The sequence below is a fragment of the Scyliorhinus canicula genome, chromosome 9, assembly GCF_902713615.1.
Source record: "Scyliorhinus canicula chromosome 9, sScyCan1.1, whole genome shotgun sequence".
NCBI lineage: Eukaryota > Metazoa > Chordata > Chondrichthyes > Carcharhiniformes > Scyliorhinidae > Scyliorhinus > Scyliorhinus canicula.
Genome location: NC_052154.1, coordinates 193,580,193 through 193,604,718, shown reverse-complemented (window position 1 = coordinate 193,604,718; position 24,526 = coordinate 193,580,193). Strand labels below are relative to the sequence as shown.

The 24,526-nt window shown below is 50.6% G+C and overlaps 1 long non-coding RNA gene across 1 annotated transcript in view; it reads left to right on the top strand.

Moving 5' to 3' along the window:
* LOC119971029 overlaps window positions 1-24,240 on the top strand; it is a 36,220-nt gene extending 11,980 nt beyond the window's left edge. Inside the window, exons 2-3 of the long non-coding RNA XR_005461727.1 lie at window positions 4,565-4,687; window positions 24,118-24,240. This is a non-coding gene — a long non-coding RNA (uncharacterized LOC119971029). The remainder of the gene's footprint in view (window positions 1-4,564; window positions 4,688-24,117) is intronic.
* Window positions 24,241-24,526: the final 286 nt, after the last annotated feature.

Below are 24,526 nucleotides of genomic sequence, written 5' to 3'. Positions count from 1 at the left end.
AAGTCTCCGGGGAGACCAGTGGGCAAGGCCTCCACCAAGGGTTTCCCCTGCAATGCCGCAAATTGATGAATGATCTCATCTACTCCACCAGGGTAGGTGAACCCTCAACTTCTCATTCACCTCAGTGAATGGTAGGGGGAACACGGGCCTCAGTTCCAAGGGCTGCATAAAAGAGCTACTGAACGGGATAAGATGATTCCTTACAGCCCCACGGCGGTTCATCAAGTCTGCCGGTGGAAAGGTCACTGTGTATCCCTGACCCTTCCCTACAGAGAGCTCAGATGCTGCCTGGGAAGGGGATGGGGATTGGGATTGAGGCAACAAGAGGGAACCATTAATGATGTGCCTCTGTGAGTATTATCCTTCTATCTGGATGGGCTCACTGCTCTGGAAGGTGCTGCCCCAGAATCTGTGAGGCCAACTTGCAATGCTTCAATCGCATGACACACAATCCAATGAATTATTTGTAAGAAGGGAAACATGAGAACGATACATGAAACGCAATTGCTCTCAACATCATCTTGGTCTCCTTATCTGAGGAAGGATGTTGTTGCTATGGAGGGAGGGCAGCGAAGGTTTACCAGGCTGATTCCTGGGATGGCGGGACTGAATCATGAAGAGAGATTGAATTTGCTGGAGTTCAGAAGAATGAGGGGGAATCTCATAGACACTTATAAAATTCTAACAGAACTGGACAGGGTAGATGCAGGAAGGATGTTCCCGATGATGGGAGAGTCCAGAACCAGGGGTCACAGTCTGAGGATACGGGGCAGACCATTTAGGACAGAGATGAGGGGAAATTTCTTCACCCAGAGAGCGGTGAGCCTGTGGAATTCGTTACCACAGGAAGAGGTTGAGGCCAAAACATTGTTCAAAAAGCAGTTAGATATCGCACTGGGAGCGAAGTGGATCAAAGGATATGGAAGAAAAAAGGGGTCAGGTATTGAATTGGATGATCAGTCATGATCATAAGGCTGAGCGGGCTCGAAAGGCCAAATGGCCTCCTCCTATTTTCTATTGAGAGTTACTAACTCAGCAGCAACCATTACTACCCATTTACTATTTCAAAAAATATTTTTCAGTGGAACATGGGCGTCATGGGCAAGGCCTGTATTTGTCCCCCATCCTAACGTGCTGTTGTGGAGATAGTGGTTGAAGTGTTGGCTAGTGTAGATTTGAGAGACGAACAGACACTTCCAACACTGATGAAGGTTCAACTCAATTTTATTAACTATATCTAACTAACTGACACACGATGACTGTGGGTCTAAATGATGCTAACTTAAACTAGAGACCTAAGCCTTGTCCGAACCAGTTGATTCTCTCAGCACGTGGTGTGAGTCTGTGCTGGGCTGGATGAGTTCTTGTTACACTGTGAGGCAGCACCCAGAATGAGTGGGAACCGTGGTGCCCTCTGCCTTTATAGGGTGTGTATTCTAACTGGTGATTGGCTGCGGTGTTTGTGCATGTTGATTGGTCCCAGTGTGTGTCCATCAGTGTGTGTCTGCACCATGATATACTGATGTATATTATGACAGTGGTGAATGGCCACCTTGAACTCCTGAAGTCCATGTTGTGTTGGTACACTCACAAGCTGTTAACAATGGCAGTGAAGGTACTGTTAAATAGTTGCAAGTCAGGATGGTGTGTGTCTTGGAGGTAAGTATGCAGTTGGTGGTATGGCCATGCATTCCCTGCCCTAGTCCTTCTAGATGGTAACAGTCACAAGATTGGAAGATGCAGGAATGCAAATATATTTGTGTCGCTTCATTCATAACACTGCATTATTTTAGCGGGATGCTTTTGGCGAAGAAGTGTTCTGGATGGAACATAGCACTATGTAATTTACACATATAAATTGTACTGCCCTTTAGACTATCATGGCAAAGAATCCCGTGGAGACAAATTATTTCTGAATACTGACTCTGGTGTGGAGAGTCAATTGTGTCAGCAGATCTCAGGATTGCAGAGTAGCTTCTGATTAATGGTCCATCCACCATTTTTCACTGTCTACACTGTTGGGTAACTCGACTGAACACGATCAGTCCTAACGTCCTTTAGATTGACGAAAAAACAGCCAGTAAGTGAGCCAATGGTTCCCTCCACACCCCGTTAACACTTTGCAACCCATGGCTGCACAGTATGTACACACAGATATCCCACAACTGCTTTGTACAGCTATACTTTACCACGTCTGGTTTCCACGGATTGAACATTTACACCACATTTTGCAGCATGTGTAAACACTTTGAGGCACTACTGGGGACAGCGATATATACTCACACATGCATTTACAGGTTTTCTGCATTTACAGGTCTTCTTCCATCAATACTTTCTGACACTCGATGTAAAGATGAAGAAGTGCAGCCCGATAAAAGGTTTTTAACTGAGCAGTGAAGATAGATTCAAAGTGGACTCACCAGGACCAATTAACTCATGTCAGGCAGGAAATTCGCTTCAGGATACAGTCTGATCTAAACCTATCTGGAACTGAGCCACTGCAGTTTATATTGGCAACTCAATCAATAGGGAAAGTTAGTGAAGAACTGTTACAATAACTTAATCAAGGTAAATGGTTGAGCTTGGTGCGTGGCAACAATGCTGACATCTGCCTAGGCCTGAAGCTCCAGAATTCCCTTTCTAATCGTCGCCATCTCTCTCCCTCCTCCTTTAAGACACTTCTTAAAACCCACATATGGCCAGCAATTCATTATTTGCCAGAATTTGTTTTATTCGTACAGGGATGTATGCGCCGCTGGCTGGACCAGCATTTATTGTGGTTAACACTGCTACTTCACAGTGCCAGGGATCCAGACTCAATTCCTGCCGTTGGTCACTGTCTGTGTGGAGTCTGCACATTCTCCCCGTGCCTGCGTGGGTTTCCTCCGGGTGCTCCGGTTTCCTCCCACAGTCCAAAGATGTGTCGATTAGGTGGATTGGCCGTGATAAAATTGTCCCTTGGTGTCTGAAAGATTAGGTGGGTTTGTGGGTTACGGGAATAGGGTAGAGGCGTGGGCTTAAGTAGAGTGTTCTTTCCAAGGGTCGGTGCAGACTTGATGGGCTGAATAGCCTCCTTCTGCTCTGTAAATTCTATGCTTCTATGTGCAGGTTAGGTGGATTGGCTATGATCAAGGCGCAGGGTTACAAGGGTAGGCGAGGGAGTGGGCCAAGGTAGAGTGCCCTTTCGGAAGGGTCAGTACAGACTCGATGGGCTAAATGGCCTCCATCTGCACTGTAGGAATTCTATATTATTACCCATTGTTATTGCTGTGGATCTGGAGTCACAGAGTCAGACCAGGTAAGGATGGCAGATTTCCTTCCCAAAACAGTATCACTGAACCAGATGGGTATTTACAACAATTGGCAATGTTTTCAGATGTTAAATTCCAGGGGTGGGATTCTCCGACCCCCCCCCCCCCGCCGGGCTGGAAAATAACCGGGGGGGGGCAGCGTGAATCCAGCCCCACCGCCCCGACGCTGGCTGCCGGATTGTCCAGCACCGGTTTGTCGGCGGGGGCGGGAAACCCGCCACGCCAGTTGGGGGCCGTTGACAGCGGCCCCCCCCGGGCGATTCTCCGGCCCGCAATGGGCTGAGTGGCCGCCCGTTTTCTGCGGCTCCCGCCGGCGTAAAATATGCCAGGTCCGTACCGGCAGGACCTGGCTCTGCGGGCGGCCTGCGGGGTCCTCGGGGGGGAGGGGGAGAGATGGGTGGGGGGGGGGGGGTATCTGGCCCGGGGGGGGGGGGGGGGGGGGCATGATGGCCTGGCCCGCGATCTGGGCCCACCGATCCACGGGTGGGCCTGTGCCGTGGGGACACTCTTTCCCTCCGCGCCGGCCGCTGTAACAGACCGCCATGGCTGGCGGGGAGAAGAACCACCCTGCGCACGCGCTGGGATGACACCAGCACACGCTGGTGATCCCACGCATGTGCCAACTCGCGCCGGTCGGCGGAGGCCCTTCGGCACCGGATGGCGCTGTGCCAAGCCCTTTGACGCCGGCTGGCGCAGCGCCAGCCCTGCCAGCGCCGGCCTAGCCCCTGATGGTGTGGAGGATTCCGCACCTTCCGGACGGCCTGATGCCGGAGTGGTTCACACCACTCCTCGGCGCCGGTACGGCCATCCCCGCCGGGTACGGGAGAATCCCGCCCCAGATTCTTTTATTGAATTCAAATTTAAACATGTACCTTGGTGGGATTTAAACCCAGGTCCCCAGAGCATTACCCTAAGTCTACAGATTGTTACTCCATTGGGTGGCACGGCAGCACAGTGGTTAGCACTGTTGCTTCACAGCGGCAGGGTCCCGGGTTCAATTCCCGGCTTGGGTGACTGTCCGTGTGGAGTCTGCACGTTCTCCCCGTGTCTGTGTGGGTTTCCTCCGGGTGCTCCGGTTTCCTCCCACAAGTCCCGAAAAACATGCTGGTAAGTGAATTGGACATTCTGAATTCTCCCTCTGTGTACCTGAACAGGTGCCGGAATGTGGCGACTAGGGGATTTTCACAGTGACCTCATTGCAGTGTTAATGTAAGCCCACTTGTGACAATGAAGATTATTATTATTTTCAGCAGGGTCTGAGCAGTGATCAACTTGATGGAACCCTGGTTGATTATTCCTCTTTCCAACTGACAGACCAATTCTAACACTCTTCCATTGCTCTCCCTGAGATTAAGCGACGCTACACAAACCAGGGGGTGAGTCTTAAATTAAAAATAAAACCTCAGTAAATGTTGAAACAGTAAATGTTGTTTTCTCTCTTCTGATGATTTTGTTTTGCCGCTCACTTTGAATGTTTGCTTTGAGATGTCCAGTGATTTGGGTGGTGCTTTTTTTTCAACATTTCCTTGACTGACAACCAATATTTATAAATTTATAATCCGAATTAGCCTTGAGCATGGTTTATCTCTCACCTTGGCTAATTTCCCTCCGTGTACCCGAACAGGCGCCGGAATGTGGTGACTATGGACTTTTCACAGTAACATCTTGCAGTGTTAATGTAAGCCTATTTGTGGCAATATTAAAGATTATTATTCTATTATTAATTCCACTGCGTCACCACTTTCCCCATAATATCGCCGTAAATGGCTCAGTGTCCAATTTTGTTTTGCTAACTCTCCTGTAGAGCATCTCATGGTGTTTTATACATGGAGAGTGCTATCTGAATGGGAGCTGTTGTAATCTGCATCGTTTTGCAACCTTGTGCATTGGATGCTGACCCTTAGGGACCAAATGCATTGCAATAATGAGGGCAAGCATGATGGGACGAATTTCTGATTGAAGTCAGTAGAAATAATATGAATAGGAAGATGTTTAAACATTAATGACAAAGTGTGTCTTTGATAAAGAGCGCTAAAATGTTTGACGCCGCTGCCTTGTTGCCCCATCAGGTGGCCATTTAACAAGTAAGCACAGAAAGTGAGAACCACTAACTCGCTCCATCGGCTGGTACTGTCTAAACAGAAAATAAACGATGGCATTGGTGTTGAAGAGATATGTTAAAAATTTGGTTCACAGGTTGACTTTCACACTCTTGAGATATGCATCAAGCACCAGCAATGCATCACTTTCGGTGAGGAGCGGGGGGGGGGGTCGTACTCCTGGGGCATTGTATACGAGAACATTGTCAGAATCACACAGAAAATTGAATCTCTGTGGGTTGTGTGGAGTGAAGCAGTTGCATCTATTATGGTTGGATTTAGTCCAGACGTCTGACGATAGTTTTAGAAAGGATTTACACTTAAATACATCAGAATAAATACTGCAATGATGCTAAACATATGTGATGAATACTTTGAGGCCTTACATGACCCTTCTATTTCTTTCCTACACTTTGCAAGTGCATGTTGTAAGTTCAGAGCCACGGAAAATTATACAAGTGGAAAACAAGTTGGCAAGATTGGGAGCACACAGACAAACTTTGTGTACAAGGGCTGCTGCATATACAATATACGCAATAGAGGTGGGGTTAAATACATGAATGCTCACTTTGGCTATCTTACTTTAGAAAGAAATAATTTGCATTTATAAACACCTTTCGTGACTTTAGGATGCCCCAGAGTATTTTAGGGCCACTTTGATGTGCAGTCACTGTTGTAATGTGGGATCAAAGCAGACAATCTGTGCTCAGCAAGATCCCACGGGTAACAATTTTTCAGACATTTTGATTGAGGAATAAATATTGACCGATGCTCTGAGAAGGGGTTGCCTGCTACTCTTCAAAACCGTGCCTTGCAATCTTTTATATCCACCTTGAGCGGGAATATGAGGCCTCAGTTTAGCATCTCATCAAAGATTTTCAAGTATGCAATCACAAGGGCAATTCAGTTCTCAATGCATGTGAATTGACAGAATGATACTGAGGCCGAGGGAGTTAAAGTCTAAGGGCTGATTGCATAAACATGACTCCCATTCCCTCAGAACACAGAACATTAAGTTGTGATCTGATCAAGGTGTTTAAAATGGTAAAAGATCTGGGCGGGATTCTCCGCCCGCTGCGCCACATTTCTGCCCCGACCCGCCGGTGGGATTCTCCGTTACACCAACCGGTCAATGGGGTTTCCCATTGTGGGGCAGACCCACGCCGTCGGGAAACCCCCCCGGACTGCCGGCAAAACGGAGAATCCCGGCGGCGGAGAATCCCGGCCATGATAGGGTGTATGCAGTGAAAATATTTACCCCAATGGAATAAGAGGCCCAACATCCATCACAATCTTGGGAAAGTAGGGGAATGGCCTCGATCTCGGGCTGGATTCTCCATAGCCTGGCGCTGGAATGGTGATCGGCGATTGGGCAGGGGATGGATTCTGACACCGGAATCGGGGCAGGCGCTGGTTGGACGCCAGTCTGCTATGCTCCGCCCCCTCTAAACCGGCGTCACCATGACGCACGCCGCGTTCCGTTTCAATGGCATTGGAGCCTCATCGGCCGGCCCACCCGCGATGCTCCACCCCCTAATTGTTTTAACATTAGGGGCGGGAACGCCTCACCGATTCCGGTACCAGTGAGGGGCTATCACCGGCGGCACATAAAATGCCCGCGGATCGCGGCAAAAACATCCGGAGAATGGCCAGGTCACAGGCCACACATGCGCAGGGCTGACGACCTGCACCGGTCGCGCCGTTAAACATGCCGCCGGCCGTGCTGGAGCCCTAATCCGCCAACCGTGACCCCACAGCCCACCCCCCACCTGTCCCCCCAGTCCGAGCAGAAGCCCCCACTGCCCCCCCCCCCCCGGCCAGTGGCACGATCCCGGCCGAGTGTGGTGGCGCCAGACACTGCCCGCAGCCGGCACGTCGGGTTGCCAACCGCTGGGACCACACGTGGCCCGCGCCGGGGGTGGAGCATCGCGGGTGGGCCGGCCGATGAGGCTCCAATGCCATTGAAACGGAACGCGGCGTGCGTCATGGTGACGCCGGTTTAGAGGGGGCGGAGCATAGCAGACTGGCGTCCAACCAGCGCCTGCCCCGATTCCGGTGTCAGAATCCATCCCCTGCCCAATCGCCGATCACCATTCCAGCGCCAGGCTATGGAGAATCCAGCCCGAGATCGAGGCCATTCCCCTACTTTCCCAAGATTGTGATGGATGTTGGGCCTTCTACTTGGGCCATCACTGCAGAGTCTGTGGTGATGGTGCCCCCATGATGGACTGTTACCACTCTTATCTCATAGAATTTACAGTGCAGAAGGAGGCCATTCGGCCCATCGAGTCTGCACCGGCTCCTGGAAAGAGTACCCTACCCAAGGTCAACACCTCCACCCCATTCCCACAACCCAGTAACCCCACCCAACACTAAGGGCAATCTTGGACACTAAGGGCAATTTATCATGGCCAATCCACCTAACCTGCACATCTTTGGACTGTGGGAGGAAACCGGAGCACCCGGAGGAAACCCACGCACACACTTTTCCTCTACTTTTGCATTAAATACTTCTACGTTTTAACAGGGTGGTTAATCCTGACAGAAAAATGTTTTGTTTTCCCTTATTTGAGCTTAAATATGAACAAAATGACGTTAGATTAGTAATACTGCTCATTTTACTCTTCAAGGGAAACAGCCTTGCTGCAAACCAAATATTTGGCCAATATATCCCGCTTGAAATATTCAAAGGAGTTAACATTATTGGCGGCAGATTAAGGGACGGTGGGGGGCAATATACTGGGCTACTCAAGGTTAAGATGAGCAATGGCAGACTCAGAACGGGTATACCTGGGAGTGCCAGGTCATCTATTGGATAGGCCGTATGTAGTTCAGTGTTCTAAGTCTAAGTACAGCCCTGCCATGATTTCACTCTAAACGTAACAAAATACAAAAGATTGCTCTGTGCTCTCTTGCGCTGTTAAGTTTTTCCATGCTCCCTGAACTAGAAGTGAACCAGTTCACCTCTGGGCAGAATGGAATGCAGCGAAGGTGACAATGGAACAATGATGATGTGGCACTTTACATATTAATACAGCAAATAATACCTTGGCTTGTGAAGCAGGACGCCATCTAGCCTCATGGCGGCTGTGGTTTAGGTGAACGCCAGAGCAAAGTCTGTCTGCTGTTCAATCTGTTAAAAGTTAACCCATTCAGTACTTTCCGAGCCTTTCCCACTCCGGTGCACAGCGCGGATAACTCGCATCAACTCGCATCGGTAATAGAATGAGAAAGGAAAAAAAATTAAAAAGTGAAGACTGAGGGGTGCTGTATTAGGGATCTTTACGATTATAAAGGGGTTTGATAAATTAGACATGGATATTGTGCGGGATTCTCCATTGTCCGGCGCCCATATTGTAATCTGAGATTAGGCAGAGAATCCACTCTGATGCCCAGATCGGGGCCAGCGCCGGTCATCCTTGCTCCGCCCCTCCAAAATGGCGGAATCGTGCCACGCGGCGCACACCGTTTCAACGGCGTTGGCGCATCATTGGCAGGCCCTCCCATAATGCTCCGCCCCCGATGGGCTGAGTTCCCGTGTGGTCTGAGCGGTCAGGAACCCAGCGTGCCAGCTGCGGACTCTGTCCAGCGCCGCCACACTCGGCCGGGATCCGTGCCCCTGGCCAGGGGGGTGGAGGGGGGGAGCTTCCACGAGGGCTGGAGGGGGGGGGGGGGGGACTGGTGGGGGTTGGCCAAGGCGTGGCCTGTGGGGTCGCGGATGGCGGTCGGTCACGCGCACAGCCGGCGCCATGTTATACGGAGCGACCACTGCAGGTCATCAGCCGTGCACATGCCCGGCCCGGGACACAGCCATTCTCCGGCCGTCTTCAGCATGGGAGCCGGGAATTTCACCCGGTGTCGCTGATAGCCCCTCACCGGTCCCGGAATCAGTGAACAGTCGCCGCCAATTTGGTCGTCATAGAACTCCCGCAAATTCTCCATTCCAGCCGGCACTCAGCCGCTAAAACGTAGAATCCAGCCCGACATGTTTTCGGTGTCGGAGAACATACAGAGAATTCAGGAGAAAGATTACCCAAGGTGTGAATAAAAGGTGGAAGTCACTACCAGGTGGAGTCATTGAGGCTAATTGCATTCAAGGAGAATCCAGATAAGCGCAGGAAGGAGAAAAGGACAGAACAATATGCTGATTGGGGGTTAGGTGATGTAAGATGGAGGGGGCTCACCTGGAGGGTAAATATCAGCACAGACCAATGGTACTCGTTCTGTGATGTACATTCTATCTAGTTTGACGTAAAGTTCACCACCACAAAGTTAAGGTTTAATCCGCAAATGCTGAAACTTACATTCTCTTCCAAAAAGCAAATTTTCGCGCCCTCTGCACAAATCTTGGGCACATACACCTGAGGGGGTTAGAGGAGTTTGAATACCGCATTGCCTTTTTCTCTGAAACCCTGCTTTGCATTCAATTTGATTTTGTTTTATAAGTTATCAAACGGAGGAGATTAATTCCCTGGCCTCATAGAAAATCTCAGGAATGGAAGCCGACTGAAATGTTTGTATTGTTGACGCTGGGTTTATGTAGCAAATCAGCAGTAATACGTTCGAGGAAGATTACACGGAGTTTATATGCTTCAACATGAGATGATTCCGCTAGCTGTCAATTCAGATTCAGTAACTGTAACAACTCATCGCTCAGAAATGTTTGAGGCCCATCAGGTCAGCACTGACCCTCTGAAGGAGCACCCTACCAAGGTCCACTCCCCCGCCCTATCCCCGTAACCCCATCTACCTGCACATCTTTGGACATTAAGGGGAAATTTATCATGGTCAATCCACCTAACCTTTGGACTGTGGAAGGAAACCCTTACAGCAGGGGGGGGGGGGGGGGGGGAGTGGGGGAGATCTCGAGCCCGTGTTTGCAGCAAGCGTAAACCATGACCTGGGTGCAAAATCCAAGGAGAGTCGGGAAATGTGTTTTCCCGCCAGTGAGATCCCATTTTCCGATTTCCCTCGCACCTCGCTGGTGACGAACGAGGTTCCTGCCTCATTTCAATAAATTTTAATTAACATATCATTTTGGGGCTTCCCAGGCACGTGGTTCCGCTCGCTAAATATTCAAACGTCCAGTCAGCGAGGTGTACAATGGCTGTATAAGAACGGGAATCATTACAGGGGAGCCTACTGGGGGCGGGGGCAGAGGGACATGTCCAGGCAGTGCCCTGGCATTGCCCCCTGCCACTTCCTCCTGGCAGAGGTTGGGACTGCAACCCTGTCAGTGCCAACCAGGCATTGCCCATCTGTGCCAGGGGGCAGTGTCAAGGCAGGCCCTCTGGGCAGGCCCATTGGGGGGAGGGGAGTTCCCCGCCCCATGTGCGGGGTGGGCTGGGAAGGGCCGATAGCTGAGGGAGGGAGGGATGCCTTTGAGAGGGGGGTGGGGAGAGGGCAATGTCTGTGATGGGGAGGTGATTGATGTGACGTGGGGGTGATGACTGTGAGGGGGGAGAGTGAAGTGCCCGCGATGCTGCTGTGGTGGAGGGGGACGGACGGTGGAAGGTGCAGGGGAGGAATGCCTCCCGATTGTATAGCAAGAAGCTTTTTCCCAGAGTGGGGGACTCAATTACTAGGGGTCACGAGTTCAAGGTGAGAGGGGAAAAGTTTAAGGGGGATATGCGTGGAAAGTTCTTTACGCAGAGGGTGGTGGGTGCCTGGAACGAATTGCCAGCGGAGGTGGTAGAGGCGGGCACGATAGCATCATTTAAGATGTATCTAGACAGATACATGAATGGGCAGGGAGCAGAGGGATACAGATCCTTAGAAAATAGGCAACAGTTTTAGATAGATGACCTGGCTCGGCGCAGGATTGGAGGGCCAAAGGGCCTGTTCCTGTGCTGTAATTTTTCTTTGTTCTTTGTTGTTCTTTGATATATGTTTGGTGGTGGTGGTTGGGGAGGGGGTGTGCTTCCATGGTGGGGGATATGTCACCCCGATGCTTGTGGAGGGGGGGTGTGCCCTCCACCTCCATGGAGGGGTGGGGGGAGGGGCATTTTAAACGCAGATGATAGCAATCCTTAAACACGGCCCCCTGACCTCTGTGGAGGCGGACTTTCCGGCTCTATCAGGCCCCACCCCCGAGGGTGACAGCGTAAACCACACCCCAGATTTTCTGTGCACTAAGGGCCAGGAAGTCTGGTCTGAACACTCGGCTGTGTTTCTGGAGAGTAGCCCACCTGTTTTCTGACAGTATGACAAATTTTGGGCAAATTCTGTCCGCCATTGACTGTGAGAGTCGGGTGTCCCCTCTGCTTCCAAAGTGTAAAGATTTATTTTGTTTTTGCTATTTGAAGTTGGTGACAGTTCTATTAATGTATCAATGATTAAGCATTTCCTAACTCTCGTTCTGGAATTTACGGCATGCATTATTCTGAACGCGGGCCACTCATGCGGCCCACTCACTATCCCAGGTTGCTCAAAATGGCACCTCTTGAGTTTCAAGTACTTTTGGGAAGTTTGCTAACAAAGTATATTATCAGTATGTGACCGGGGGCTAAGAGGCATAAAATACGAGGAAAGGCTTACATGAACTTGGCTCATATTCCCACAAGTATAGACGATTGATGAGTGATCAAATCGAAGTGGGCGGGTGCGGCAGCACAGTGGGCAGCACTGTTGATTCACAGCTGCAGGGTCCCGGGTTCAATTCCCGTCTTGCATCACTGTCTGTGCGGAATCTGTACGTTCTCCCCGTGTCTGCGTGGGTTTCCTCTGGGTGCTCCGGTTTCCTCCCACAGTCCAAAGACGGGCAGGTTAGGTGAATTGGACATTCTGAATTCTCCCTCTGTGTACCCGAACAGGCACCGGAATGTGGCGACTAGGGGCTTTTCACAGTAACTTCATTGCAGTGTTAATGTAAGCCTACTTGTGACAGTAATAAAGATTATTATTATTAAATGGATTGACTGGCCTACCTCTGTTGGGGGAAATGATGAACAAAGGGACATTATCTTAACGTTAGAGCTAGTTAGGTGTGAAATCAGGAAGCACTTTTCAGACAAAGGACAATCATAATGGTAATAGTTAATGATAACCCTCCCAAAAGGCTGTGGGTGATAAAGCAATTGACGTTTCAAACTCAGATAGATAGATTTTTGACAGGATGGAGAAAAGTTAGCCAAGTGTTGAGATACAGATCAGCCATAGTCTAACTGAATGTGGGAGAAGGTTCAATAATTGAGCGGCGTGAGTGAGCAGCGTCGTCCCATTGCTAAACTTCCTCTGTTGGTAAATAAGGAAGGAATCTATAATTGCACTTCCACAGGTTTCTTACTCTTCAAGAGGACACAGAAGATAAACGCTATTATTCCCCAAAATAGTGACCGCAGTCCTAGCAAAACACCAATTAGCACAGGGCTAAATCGCTGGCTTTTAAAGCAGACCAAGGCAGGCCAGCAGCACGGTTCAATTCCTGTACCAGCCTCCCCGAACAGGCGCCGGAATGTGGCGACTAGGGGCTTTTCACATTAACTTAATTTGAAGCCTACTTGTGACAATAAGTGATTTTCATTTCATTTCAATATGTTCATACTAACACTCGAAAAATCTTCCAATCCGATAAAGTAAAATATTCGGGGTAGTTTAAAAGGTGTTGAATTTATCTTGCCCCTCAAGGAGTTAAAAATAATGGAACATATGTATAAACAATATGCTCTTATTGCTGCATTTTTCTTAGACCTAAACCAAATATACACTTCAGCCCCACAGGTCTGTAACTTTGTTGTAACCACTAACATATCTGGCCTTACATTGTACCGATCAACACACGTGCCATTATTCAGGCTATTCAATGCATTCTCGCATTGTTCTCTTAGTTTTATAAATAGTCTATGTTGTATTAAAGCGAGAATATAAAGTCACCCACATGAAAAATGCGAGTATCATTAAATATGGGCGATCCTATTGATAAGATGCGGAATTGAAAGTCAGGTCAGAGGAATATCTCGAAGCACTTAATTCAAATCAACTCCATTGCAACTTTTAAACATTGCAAAATGCTCTAGCATTTCTAAACAGATCTAATACTGCAAAATCAGCAAAAATTGTTGGTCCACTTATATTTGCTGGCTCGAGATGATTGTCCTAGTAGAAACTGAGATCTTGGTCTGTATTTCAGTACAGCCCAGTGGCTTTAATTGTTTAACTGTTAGGTTCCTCACTATCTATTCTTTTCACAAATTGGCACATTTCTTTAAATGCTATATTTTATACCAATATGGTTTCACTGCAGTTCAGAATCCTCCTTACAACCATGTGCTGCAACTATTGAGGTAAAGAGCTTTTTAGGAGTGTTACTACCTTCATGGTTTCCAAAATACCGTAGTCAGCAGCTAATTCATTAGCCACCCTCAGACTGTCAGTGGACCATCCGCTCGAGTATGCATGGATGCTGAGGAACTGTACCGGTTCGGAACCCCAGGTGGAATGGGGCGCTTCTTGGACAAGCTGCGATTCCCGAGGGTGGAGGAGGAGCAGGTGGAGGGACTGGGGGCGCCGATCGAGCTGGAGGAGGTGGTCAAAGGGATAGGGAGCATGCAGTCGGGTAAGGAGCCGGGGCCGGACGGGTTTCCGGCGGAATTTCATAAAAGGTATTTGGACCTGTTGGGCCCCCTGGTGGTCCGGACGTTTAATGAGGCGGGGGGGGGGGGGGGGGGGGGGGGGGGGGGGGGGTTTGCCCCCAACTATGCCACGGGCGCTGATTTCATTGATCCTGAAGCAGGACAAGGACTCTCTGCTGTGCGGGTCATATAGGCCGATTTCGCTGCTAAACGCCGACGCTAAGCTGCTGGCAAAGATCCTGGCCACTAGAATAGAGGATTGCGTGCCCAGGGTCATTCATGAGAACCAGACGGGGTTTGTGAAGGGAAGGCAGTTGAATACGAACGTGCGAAGGCTCCTCAATGTCATTATGATGCCGGCCATGGAAGGGGAGGTGGAGATAGTGGTGGCATTGGATGCGGAGAAGGCCTTTGATAGGGTTGAGTGGGAGTATCTATGGGAGGAGTTGGAGAGGTTTGGGTTTGGGGAGGGGTTTATCCGTTGGGTGAATTTGCTCTGAGGCCCCGATGGCGAGTGTAGCCACGAACAGGAGGTCGGAGTACTTTCGGCTGTACCGGGGGACGTGACAGGGGTGCCCCCTGTCCCCCTTGCTCTTCATGTTGCCGATTGAGCCCCTGGCCATGGCATTGAGGGAGTCAGGGAACTGGAGGGGCCTGAGGAGCATCGAGTGTCGCTGTATGCGGACGACCTGTTGCTGTATGTGGCGGACCCGGTGGGGGGGGATGCCGGAGGTGATGAGGATGCTTAGTGAATTCGGGGGTTTCTTAGGGTATAAGTTGAACCTGGGCAAGAGTGAGTTGTTTGTGGTGCATCCGGGGATCAAGAGGAGGGGATTGGTAGGCTCCCATTGAAGCAGGCAGGGAAGAGCTTCAGGTACCTAGGGGTCCAGGTGGCTGGGAGATGGGGGGCCCTGCACAAGCTCAACCTCACAAGGTTGGTGGAGCAGATGGAGGAGGAGTTTAAGAGGTGGGATATGTTACCGCTGTCACTGGCGGGGAGGGTGCAGTTCGTTAAGATGACGGTGCTCCCGAGGTTTTTGTTCCTGTTCCAGTGCCTCCCCATCCTTATCCCGAAGGCCTTTTTTTAGGAGGGTCAACAAGAGTATCACGGGATTTGTGTGGGCGCATGGGACTCCGAGGGTGAGAAGAGAGTTCCTGGAAAAGGGCAGGGAAGGGGGGGCTGGCATTGCCCAACCTCTGTGGGTACTATTGGGCTGCCAATGCAGCGATGGTGCGTAAGTGGGTAATGGATGAGGAAGGGGCAGCATGGAAGAGGATGGAGGTGGCGTCCTGTGTGGACACGAGCCTGGAGGTGCTGGTAACGGCGCCGTTGCCGCTCCCTCCAACGAGGTATACCACAAGTCCAGTGGTGGCGGCTACCCTCAAAATTTGGGGGCAATGGAGACGGCACAGGGGAGAAGTGGGGGGCTCGATGGAGGCCCCGATACGGGGGAACCACCGGTTTGTCCCAGGGAGCATTGAGGGCGGATTTCTGGGCTGGCACAGGGTGTGGGTTAGGAGGTTGAGGGACATGTTTGTGGAGGGGAGGTTCGCGAGCTTGGGGGAGTTAGAGGGGAAGTTTGGGCTCCCCCGGGGAACATGTTTAGGTACATGCAGGTGAGGGCGTTTGCCAGGCAGCAGGTGGAGGGGTTCCCCTTGCTGCCCCCACGAGAGGTGCGGAGGATCTTGCTTCAATGGAAGGTTGCGAGGCCCCCCAAGTGTGGAGGCCTGGATCGATGATATGGTGGGGTTCATTAAATTGGGGAAGGTGAAATTTGCCCTGAGGGGATTAGTACAAGGGTTCGTTAGGCGGTGGCAGCCTTTCCTGGACTTCCTGGCGGAACGGTAGGGAAATAGGCCGGCAGCAGCAGCAACCCGGGGGGGGGGGGGGGGGGGGGGGGGGGGGAGAGAGGTGGGGGGTTTGGATCGAGGGGAGGGAGAACTGTGTACATGGGTGTGTGGGATGTGGCGGGTGTTATCTCTTTCCCTTTTGTTGTTTGGGTGTTCTTTTGTTTTTTTCTTTTGTTTGTAGTTGCTTTTGAAGTTGGGTGGGAATTGTTCTTGGGGTGTCACCGCGGTTGTTCTGTTAATAGAGCTGAGATGTTTATATTTTGTAAAAGTTTCAATAAAAATTATTTTTAAAAAAAGAGTATGCATGGATACCCAGCAAGATGATAGCTGCTGAGAATATTATCTTGGCGGGAGGTAATCAATTTAATTGGCTGACCTACTGGTAAATGCCAAGACAGAAGTCAGGAGGACAGCTCTTGGCAGAAAAAAGAAAATGCTGGAAAATCTCAGCAGGTCTGGCAGCATCTGTCGGGAGAGAAAAGAGCGAACATTTTGTGTCCGGATGAACCTTTGTCAAAGCTAGCAGACAGAGAAAGTGGGAAATATTGATACTGTGGAGTGAGAATGAAAGATGAGTCATAGCCACAGAAACCCAGGGAAACCGGGTGCTAATGGCCACAGAAACCAAGGGGAAAGAGTGTTAATGACAGTCCCCAGAGAGAACAAAAGATGTGAAAGGCCCTCTTTGCTTCCCCCTTCCCCTCTCCCCACATTTACATCTGTCACAGTTCAGCCTCTGATGTTAGTTTCCCTGCTGTTTGACCTTTCACATCTCTTGTTCTCTCTGGGGACTGCCATTAGCACTCTGTTCCCTTGGTTTCTGTGGCCATTAGCACCCGGTTTCCCTGGGTTTCTGTGGCTATGACTCATCTTTCATTCTCACTCCACAGTATAAATATTTCCCACTTTCTCTGTCCTTAGCTTTGACAAAGGGTCATGATGTGGAGATGCCGGCGTTGGACTGGGGTGAGCACAGTAAGAAGTCTTACAACACCAGGTTAAAGTCCAACAGGTTTGTTTCAAACACGAGCTTGAGGAGCTGCGCTCCGAAAGCTTGTGTTTGAAACAAACCTGTTGGACTTTAACCTGGTGTTGTAAGACTTCTTACTGTTGACAAAGGGTCATCTGGACTCGAAACGTCAGCTCTTTTCTCTCCCTACAGATGCTGCCAGACCTGTTGAGATCTTCCAGCATTTTGTTTTTGCTGCCCTTGCCCCGATTAAGGTCCTTAAGTGGCCGCTTAATGGCCAGTCAAGGGTCTTTTCCCACTCAGCCTTAATTATAGGCTGTCGAGCAGATGACGGTTTGGGGGAGCCCATAAGTGGACAGAATTGGATCTCGGGCAGGATGGGGAGAGGGCAACATCATGAGAAACCCCCTTCTGAATAGGGGCGCCCCCCACTTAATGCTGATGACCTCTGGGCGTCCCATCCACATTGGCCTATCCCTTGAGAAACTGATCATTCCCCCCCCCCCTCCCATTACCCCACCAGCTATTCTCCATCATTCCGGGCAGGTACTCCTGCGATTTACAAGTCGTCTGGCTCCCACCACTTAGTTCCAGCCCGTTCCTGCAGTGCCTCTTCCGGGCACTGCAGCGCTGTGCCTGGAGGTTCTGGAGAGGTGCTGGCCAATCTGATTGGGAGGAAGTCCCGCTTTATTCTAATCGACACTCATTGGTGAGAAATGGCATGGAACTGTCCCACCAACTGTTTGGATGGGGCTGAAAACCCCCCTATCCTGAAAATTTAGGCTGTTATAATTAGTTTCAGTCCATTACCAAAAGGTTGGAGGGCACACAAGGACTTGTGGAAGACTATGGTGGGGTTCGGGGGGGTGGGGGGGGGGCTTCATGTGATAACATTGAATGAACGCTAGCTAGTGTGCAACCCAGTTTCAAGCCCCCCTGGTTTTATGTTGCTGGTATTGTTACCAATGTTGTTGATTTTTATTTCCGTTGAAGTCCATGGAAAACCGAGCTGTCAACTCAATAGATTCCTTTTATTCGTTCATGTGATGTGGACATCACAGGCTGTGCCAGCATTTATTGCCCATCCCTAATTGTCCTTGAGGGGGTGGTTAAGAGTCAACCACATTACTGTGGGTCTGGAGTCACATGTAGGTCAGACAGGGTAAGGACGGCAGATTTCCTTCCCTGAAGGACATAAGTGAACCGGTTGGGTTTTTACGACAATTGACAATGGTTTCATGGTCACCGTTAGACCTTTATTTAATTTCCTGGGGCAGGATTCTCCGAGTCCGCGCCGGTCGGAGACACAAGAATTGGGACACGATTCTCCACCTACCGGAGAATCGCCGGCAATCATGCTCGCGAGGTCGCCGTGGCGCCAGTCAGAGGGCGCTGAAATAGGCCCCCGTGGCAATTCTCTGCAGGCAATGGGCCGAACTCCCACCAAGTTCCGCCGAGTCCCGCTGCCGTGGTTCCAACTGGTACGACCCGGTGGGAGTTCGGACCCGCGGCCATCCTGGTTGGGGGGGGGGGGGGGGATCTCACTCCGGGGGAGGGGGCCTCCACGGGCTCCAGGCCTGCGATCGAAGGTTTTGAATCGGCAGGTGGCCGCGATCTGCATGAGCCTACCACCTTCCACATGGCCTGCTGTATGGTCTCCGACATGTTGCTCCGTGCCAGCACGGAGACGGTAACCATGCGCATGTGCCAGCACGGAGACGGCAGCCATGCGCATGTGCCGGCACGGAGACGGCAGCCATGCGCATGTGCCAGCACGGAGACGGTAACCATGCGCATGTGCCGGCGCGGGTTCGGTTCACTATTGTCCTTTAGGGAAGGAAATCATAGAATTTACGGTGCAGAAAGAAGGCATTCAGCCCATCGAGTCCGCACCGGCCATTGGAAAGAGCACCCTGCTTCAGCCCATGCCTCCACCCTATCCCTGTAACCCAGTCACCCCACCTAACCTTTTGGACACTAAGGGGCAATTTAGCATGTCCAATCCACCTAAACTGCTCATGTTTGGACTGTGGGAGGAAACCGGAGCACCCGGAGAAAACCCACGCAGACACAGGGAGAGCGTTCAGACTCCGCACAGACAGTGACCCAGCCGGGAATCGAACCTGGGACCGTGGGGGTGTGAAGCAACACTGATGACCAACCGTGGTACCATGCATGCTTGTTCTTCGATAATGGGTCTGGAGTCACTGCATTTTTTTTCACAGCTTCAATTTTAGATAAAAATTCTTGAAAGCATTTTAACCTTTACCCGTGGCTCCATTTGGCACAGAAGTAGCCAGGTCGGTCTATTTTGATTTACAGAAAACTCTCTTCAAAATAAGAGATCTCTCTCCTTGGCACCGATCACAGCTGAGAATATGAGGCAAGCCCACATCAGGAATCAAAGAAAACTTTCAGCTGGTTATTTCAAGGTCATAAATTCTTCTGTGAGTCATGTCAGGATTGTGTTCATGGAGATGCCATTGTGATTCATCCCAGGATGACTCGGCTCGGAAACATTTCAGTGGGATGTGCAGGGCGAGTTACTAACCTCCCTGAACCCATTACTTTGACAAATGGAAGTACTAATTAGTTAGGACTTGACCAACTGAATCACACCCAGGCTGTTTTCAAAAATACTGCAATGTTATTGCGATGGATTGGAATTTCTGTAAGGGTTCAACAAGAGACTTTGGTCGGAAATCTTCCGGCCGTTCACGCCGGCGAGGTTTTGTGGTCACGCTGTCAGCGAACCCCAGTGGCGGGGGTGCATAGAACAGGAACCGCCTGGCTTCTTAATGTAATTATGATGCCAACGGAGGGACGCAAGGCTGAGGTGGTAGTTGCCATGGACGCGGAGAAGGCTTTCGACCGAGTGGAGTGGGAGTATCTCTGGGATATGTTAGGCAGGTTTAGGTTTGGGCAGGGATTTGTGGAGTGGGTCCGGGTACTGTACCAGGCCCCAGTGGCTAATGTGAGAACTAACCAAGTTGGGGTCAGAATACTTTAGTATTTGTCGGGGGACAAGGCAGGGATGCCCGCTCTCCCCATTACTGTTTGCCATGGCCATAGAACCCTTAGCAATGGCTCTGAGAGCAGTGAATACCTGGAGGGGTATAGTGAGAGGGGGGGGTGGGAGGTGGAGCACAGGGTCTCTCTCTCAATGCTGACGATTGGCTGCTTTGTATCGCGGACCCAGTGGGGGAGAGGGGGGGGGGGGGGGGGGGGGGGACTGAAATCATGGAGGTATTAGGAGAATTTGGGCGATTTTCAGGCTGTAAATTAAACATGGGAAAAAGCGAGATGTTTGTGATTCAGGCACGGGGGCAGGAAAGGAGGCTGAAGGAGTTCCCTTTTAAAGTGGTTGGGAAGAGTTTTAGGTATCTGGGGATTCCAGTGGCCAAGGATTGGGGGCAGCTTCACAAGTTAAATTTGGGCAAAGCAGTGGATCAAATGAGAAGGGATTTTCGTAGATGGGACATGCTCCCACTGACGCTGGCGGTGAGGGTTCAGACGGTGAAGATGACGGTCCTTCCGAGGCGGCTTTTCTTTTTTCAATGTCTCCCGATTTTTGTCCCAAAGGCTTTTTTCAGAAGTATTAATGTGGTGATATTGAGGTTTATATGGGCGGGTAACACCCCGAGAATAAAGAGGACCCTCCTGGAATGGGCCCGCGGGGAAGGGGGATTGGCTCTCTCGAGCTTTATTAACTATTACTGGGCTGCCGACATATCGATGGTCAGGAAGTGGGGAGTGGGGAAGAGGTCGGTCTGGGAGCGGATGGAGGCAGCATCCTGCAAAGGTACGAGTCTGGAGCTTTTACTGACGGCACCCCTGCCTTTCTCGCTGGCTCAGTACTCCACAGGTCCTGTGGTGGTGGCAGCCCTGAGGGTGTGGGGGCAATGGAGGCAGCATATGAGACTAGAGGGGGCGTCAGTGTGGTCACCGATCTGTGACACTGGGTTTGTCCCGAGGGAGCTGGATGGGGGCTTTAAGGTGTGGCAGCGGGCAGGAATTGAGAGGTTTGGGGATATATTCGTCCAGGAGGGCTTTCCGACCTTGGTGACATTAGAGGAGGAGTTTGACTTGCCGGGAGGGAACGGGTTTCGGTGTCTTCAAGTGCGGGACTTTGTACGGAGACAGGTCCCAAGCTTTCCTCGCCTCCCCCTGAGGGGACTACAGAGGATAAAGTGCTGTTAAAAACAGGGGTTGGAGGTGGGAATGTTTCGGATATATACAGGGAATTGTTAGAGTGGGAAGGGGCCCCTATCAGAGAGGTGAAGAGGAAGTGGGAAGAGGAGTTGGGAGGGGAGCTGGAAACTGAACTGTGGGAAAAAGCCTTGAAAAGGGTAAATGCATCCTCGTCCTGTGTTAGACTCAGTTTGATTCAGTTCAAGGTAGTCCACAGGGCCCACATAACGGTAGCCTGGATGAGTAGGTTGCTCAAGGAGGTGGAGGACAGATGTGGGCGGTGTGGGGGTAGCCCGGCCAACCATGTTCATATGTTTTGGGCATGTCCGAAACTGAGGGAATTCTGGCAGGGATTTGCAGATGTTATGTCAGAAGTCCTGGAAGGCAGGGTAACTCCGAGTCCAGAATTAGCAATATTTGGGGCGTTGGAAGATCCGGGGGCAAAATGGGGGGGAGGGCGGCCGATATTCTGGCCTTCTCCTCCCTGGTGGCCCAGAGATGGATCTTGCTGAGCTGGAGGGGCTCGGAGCCCCTGAAATCAGGAGTGTGGGTCAGCGATATGGTCGGGTTTCTCAGTCTGGAGAAAATCAAATTTGCTTTAAGAGGATCAATACAGGGATTCGCCCGGAGTTGGCAGCCGTTCATCGATTTCTTTAACAAAAAAGTCAGCAGTAAGGGGGGAAAGGGAAAAAGGGGTGGGTGGGAGGAAAATAGGTGGCATGGTAATGTTAAATAAGGACAGGGAATTTAGTACATGGGTAATTGAGGCGTGAGAAGTGGGGTACATGGTCTATTGTGTGTTGTTATTTTAGGGGGCATTTTGTGCGCCGACCCACGCGGTTAGAGATGTCAATATGTTAAATTGTGAAATTTACAAATGCTTCAGTAAAATATATTTTTTAAAAGAACAGGAACCGCCATTGACAGCGGCATGATCAGAAGCCGTCTCCGGCGAATGATGGGCCACCTTCACCGCGGCTAAACATGCCATGGGGGGGGGGAAACTCACCAACTAATGTATGCAGTGCCTTTCATGGCCACAAATCATTTAAAAGTATTTTATAGCCAGTGAGGTACTTTTTGAAGTGTACCTCATCATGTGGAACTATGACAGCCAATTCACACACCTCGGGCTAGATTCTAGTCCCCACGCCGGCGCTAAAATGGTGGTGTTTCACGCCAGGAAAACTGACGCAAAACGGCCACCGATTCGCTGTTTTGCTGGGGGCTATCAGGGAGGCCGTGTCGAGCTCCCAGCTCCAGCTGCCGATACAGCCCTGAGCATTTCCGGTTCCGTGACCACGCATGTGCATGACGGCGGCGAGGGCAAGCAGCGGGCGCACTGTGCTTCATGACGGACCCAGCCCCCACAGCCCCAAATGAAGCCCACCTGCCCGTGGATCGACCCTCTCCCGACTGTGGAGGTGCCGGACTGAGTCCGTAGCCGCCACGCTAAGTTCACAATGGGTGAGACCATGAGAGTCCCACGCCGTCGGGAACTCAGCCGGTCGAGGATGGAGCATCGTGGGGTGGGCTTCAGGCAATGGCCGGAGGCCTCGGACACGGCATGCAGCGTACTCCGAGAGTCCACCGCTTTTCAGGTGTCAGGGTGCGAAGAAACCAGCCCCTCATGTTCCCAACAGCAACGCTGTGAGACGGATTGAGGGGTAAATGTCAGGCAAGAGAATGATAGGATCATAGAATTTACAGTGCAGAAGGAGGCCATTCGGCCAATCGTATCTGCAACAGCTCTTGGAAAGAGCACCCCACTGCCCAAGCCCACACCTCCACCCTGTTCTCATAACTCAACCTAATCTTTTGGTCACTGAGGGCAATTTAGCACGGCCAATCCTCCTAACCTCCACGTCTTTGGACTGTGGGAGTGATGTGACCATCAATTCACAAGACACGTGATTGGAAGTGAACAGTGGTTTTAATAATCTTACAACAGAGCCTGCCTGCGACGAGATGAACTGGCAGCAGGCTCACAACTGCAGAGCTTTATACTTCTGGTTAGTGGGAGGAGCCATGGGCAGAGCCAAGGGTGGAGCCCAGTACAAACTCCTCATCTCCCCCTATGGGCAGAGCCGCGCAACGGCTCGTATACAGAGCCCACAAGGACACAATACATATAATACAACACAGTGTGAATTACTAGATTTATAATTCACCACAGGGAGGAAACCGGAGCACCCGGAGGAAACCCACGCAGACACGGGGAGCATGTGCAGACTCCGCACAGACAGTGACCCAGCGGGGAATCGAACCTGAGATCCCGGCATTGTGAGGCAGCAGTGCTAACCACTGTGCCAAATGGAGATAACCTCCCCTCCACCTGGCAGATGGAGCCTCAGTTTGACATCACACCCAGACCGAGCAGCGCTCCCTCAGTCCTGCCCCAGAGCGTCGGCATCAATGTGGGTATTGTGGGACCTTGAACCCACAATCATTTAACTCAGATGCTACCAACTGAGCCGGAACTCACACTCAACGCGAGTTCCACTCATCGACAGGATTCGCTCGGGCTGCTCAGGCCGAACACGCCACATTGTTTCACCCTTTCAGTGAATGTAGTGAGCTTCACACAGAGATTCATGACAACAGGAGTGGTTTCTTTCCCGTTACTAGAAGTAGTCCGATAGAGATCACATTCAGTTCAGGTCAGAACAATCCAAACTGAATGTGATCCCCCCCCCCCCCTCAGGTTTATCAGATGCCATGGCCCTAATTCAGGTCAATGGCCAAGAGTTGCTAAATGAGCTCCCAATAACTGAAATGAAGTCTCACTTTCAAAACAAAGAGAAGCTCACATCAGTCTCATCTTCTAACGCAACTCATCCTCTGGTTTCGGGTCAACAAAAGGAGAGAAGAATTTTAAAATGCCTCTGGAGGAAATGGCATTGTAGCTATCTAATGTGACAACTAGCTTGACAGCGACGTAATCTGGCATTTAAAACGTAAGTAGCAAATTGGATTTTGTTTGAAAAGAAGCCTTTGAATTTGTGCTGCACTGCGCAAACCCATGATATCGCTAAGCCAGAAACAGAGGCCAGGCTGAGTTGAGTCAGCGTGGTTATGGAATCGAGAACAATGCTGTCTTTTTAATCTCACTTTCCATTTGGCAGATTCAAAAGTTGGTTAAAATTGGTGCAACATGTTCAACCCTTCAGCCGGAATACTTCAATCACAATGGGTTGCACAACACAAAGACCGCTCGTCACAACGGAATCCAGTCACAAAACCATAAGGTGAATGGGTACATTATTGAGGTCACCTTCATGCTGGAATGTAACCTCATTTTTTTTTCAAAAGGGAGATAAAAAGTGGAGAACTATCGAGCTGTTAGTTTGATGTCAGTATTAGAGAATAAGTTTTTAAAAAATCAATTATAAAGGATGTGAAAGCTGGCCTGTTGGAAAATATAGATACGATTGGGCAGAGTCAACGTGGGCGGAAGAAAGGGAAATCACAAACCTGTTGGAGTTTTTTGAGGATGTTACTTGTGGCATAGATAAAGGAGAACCAGTGGATGTG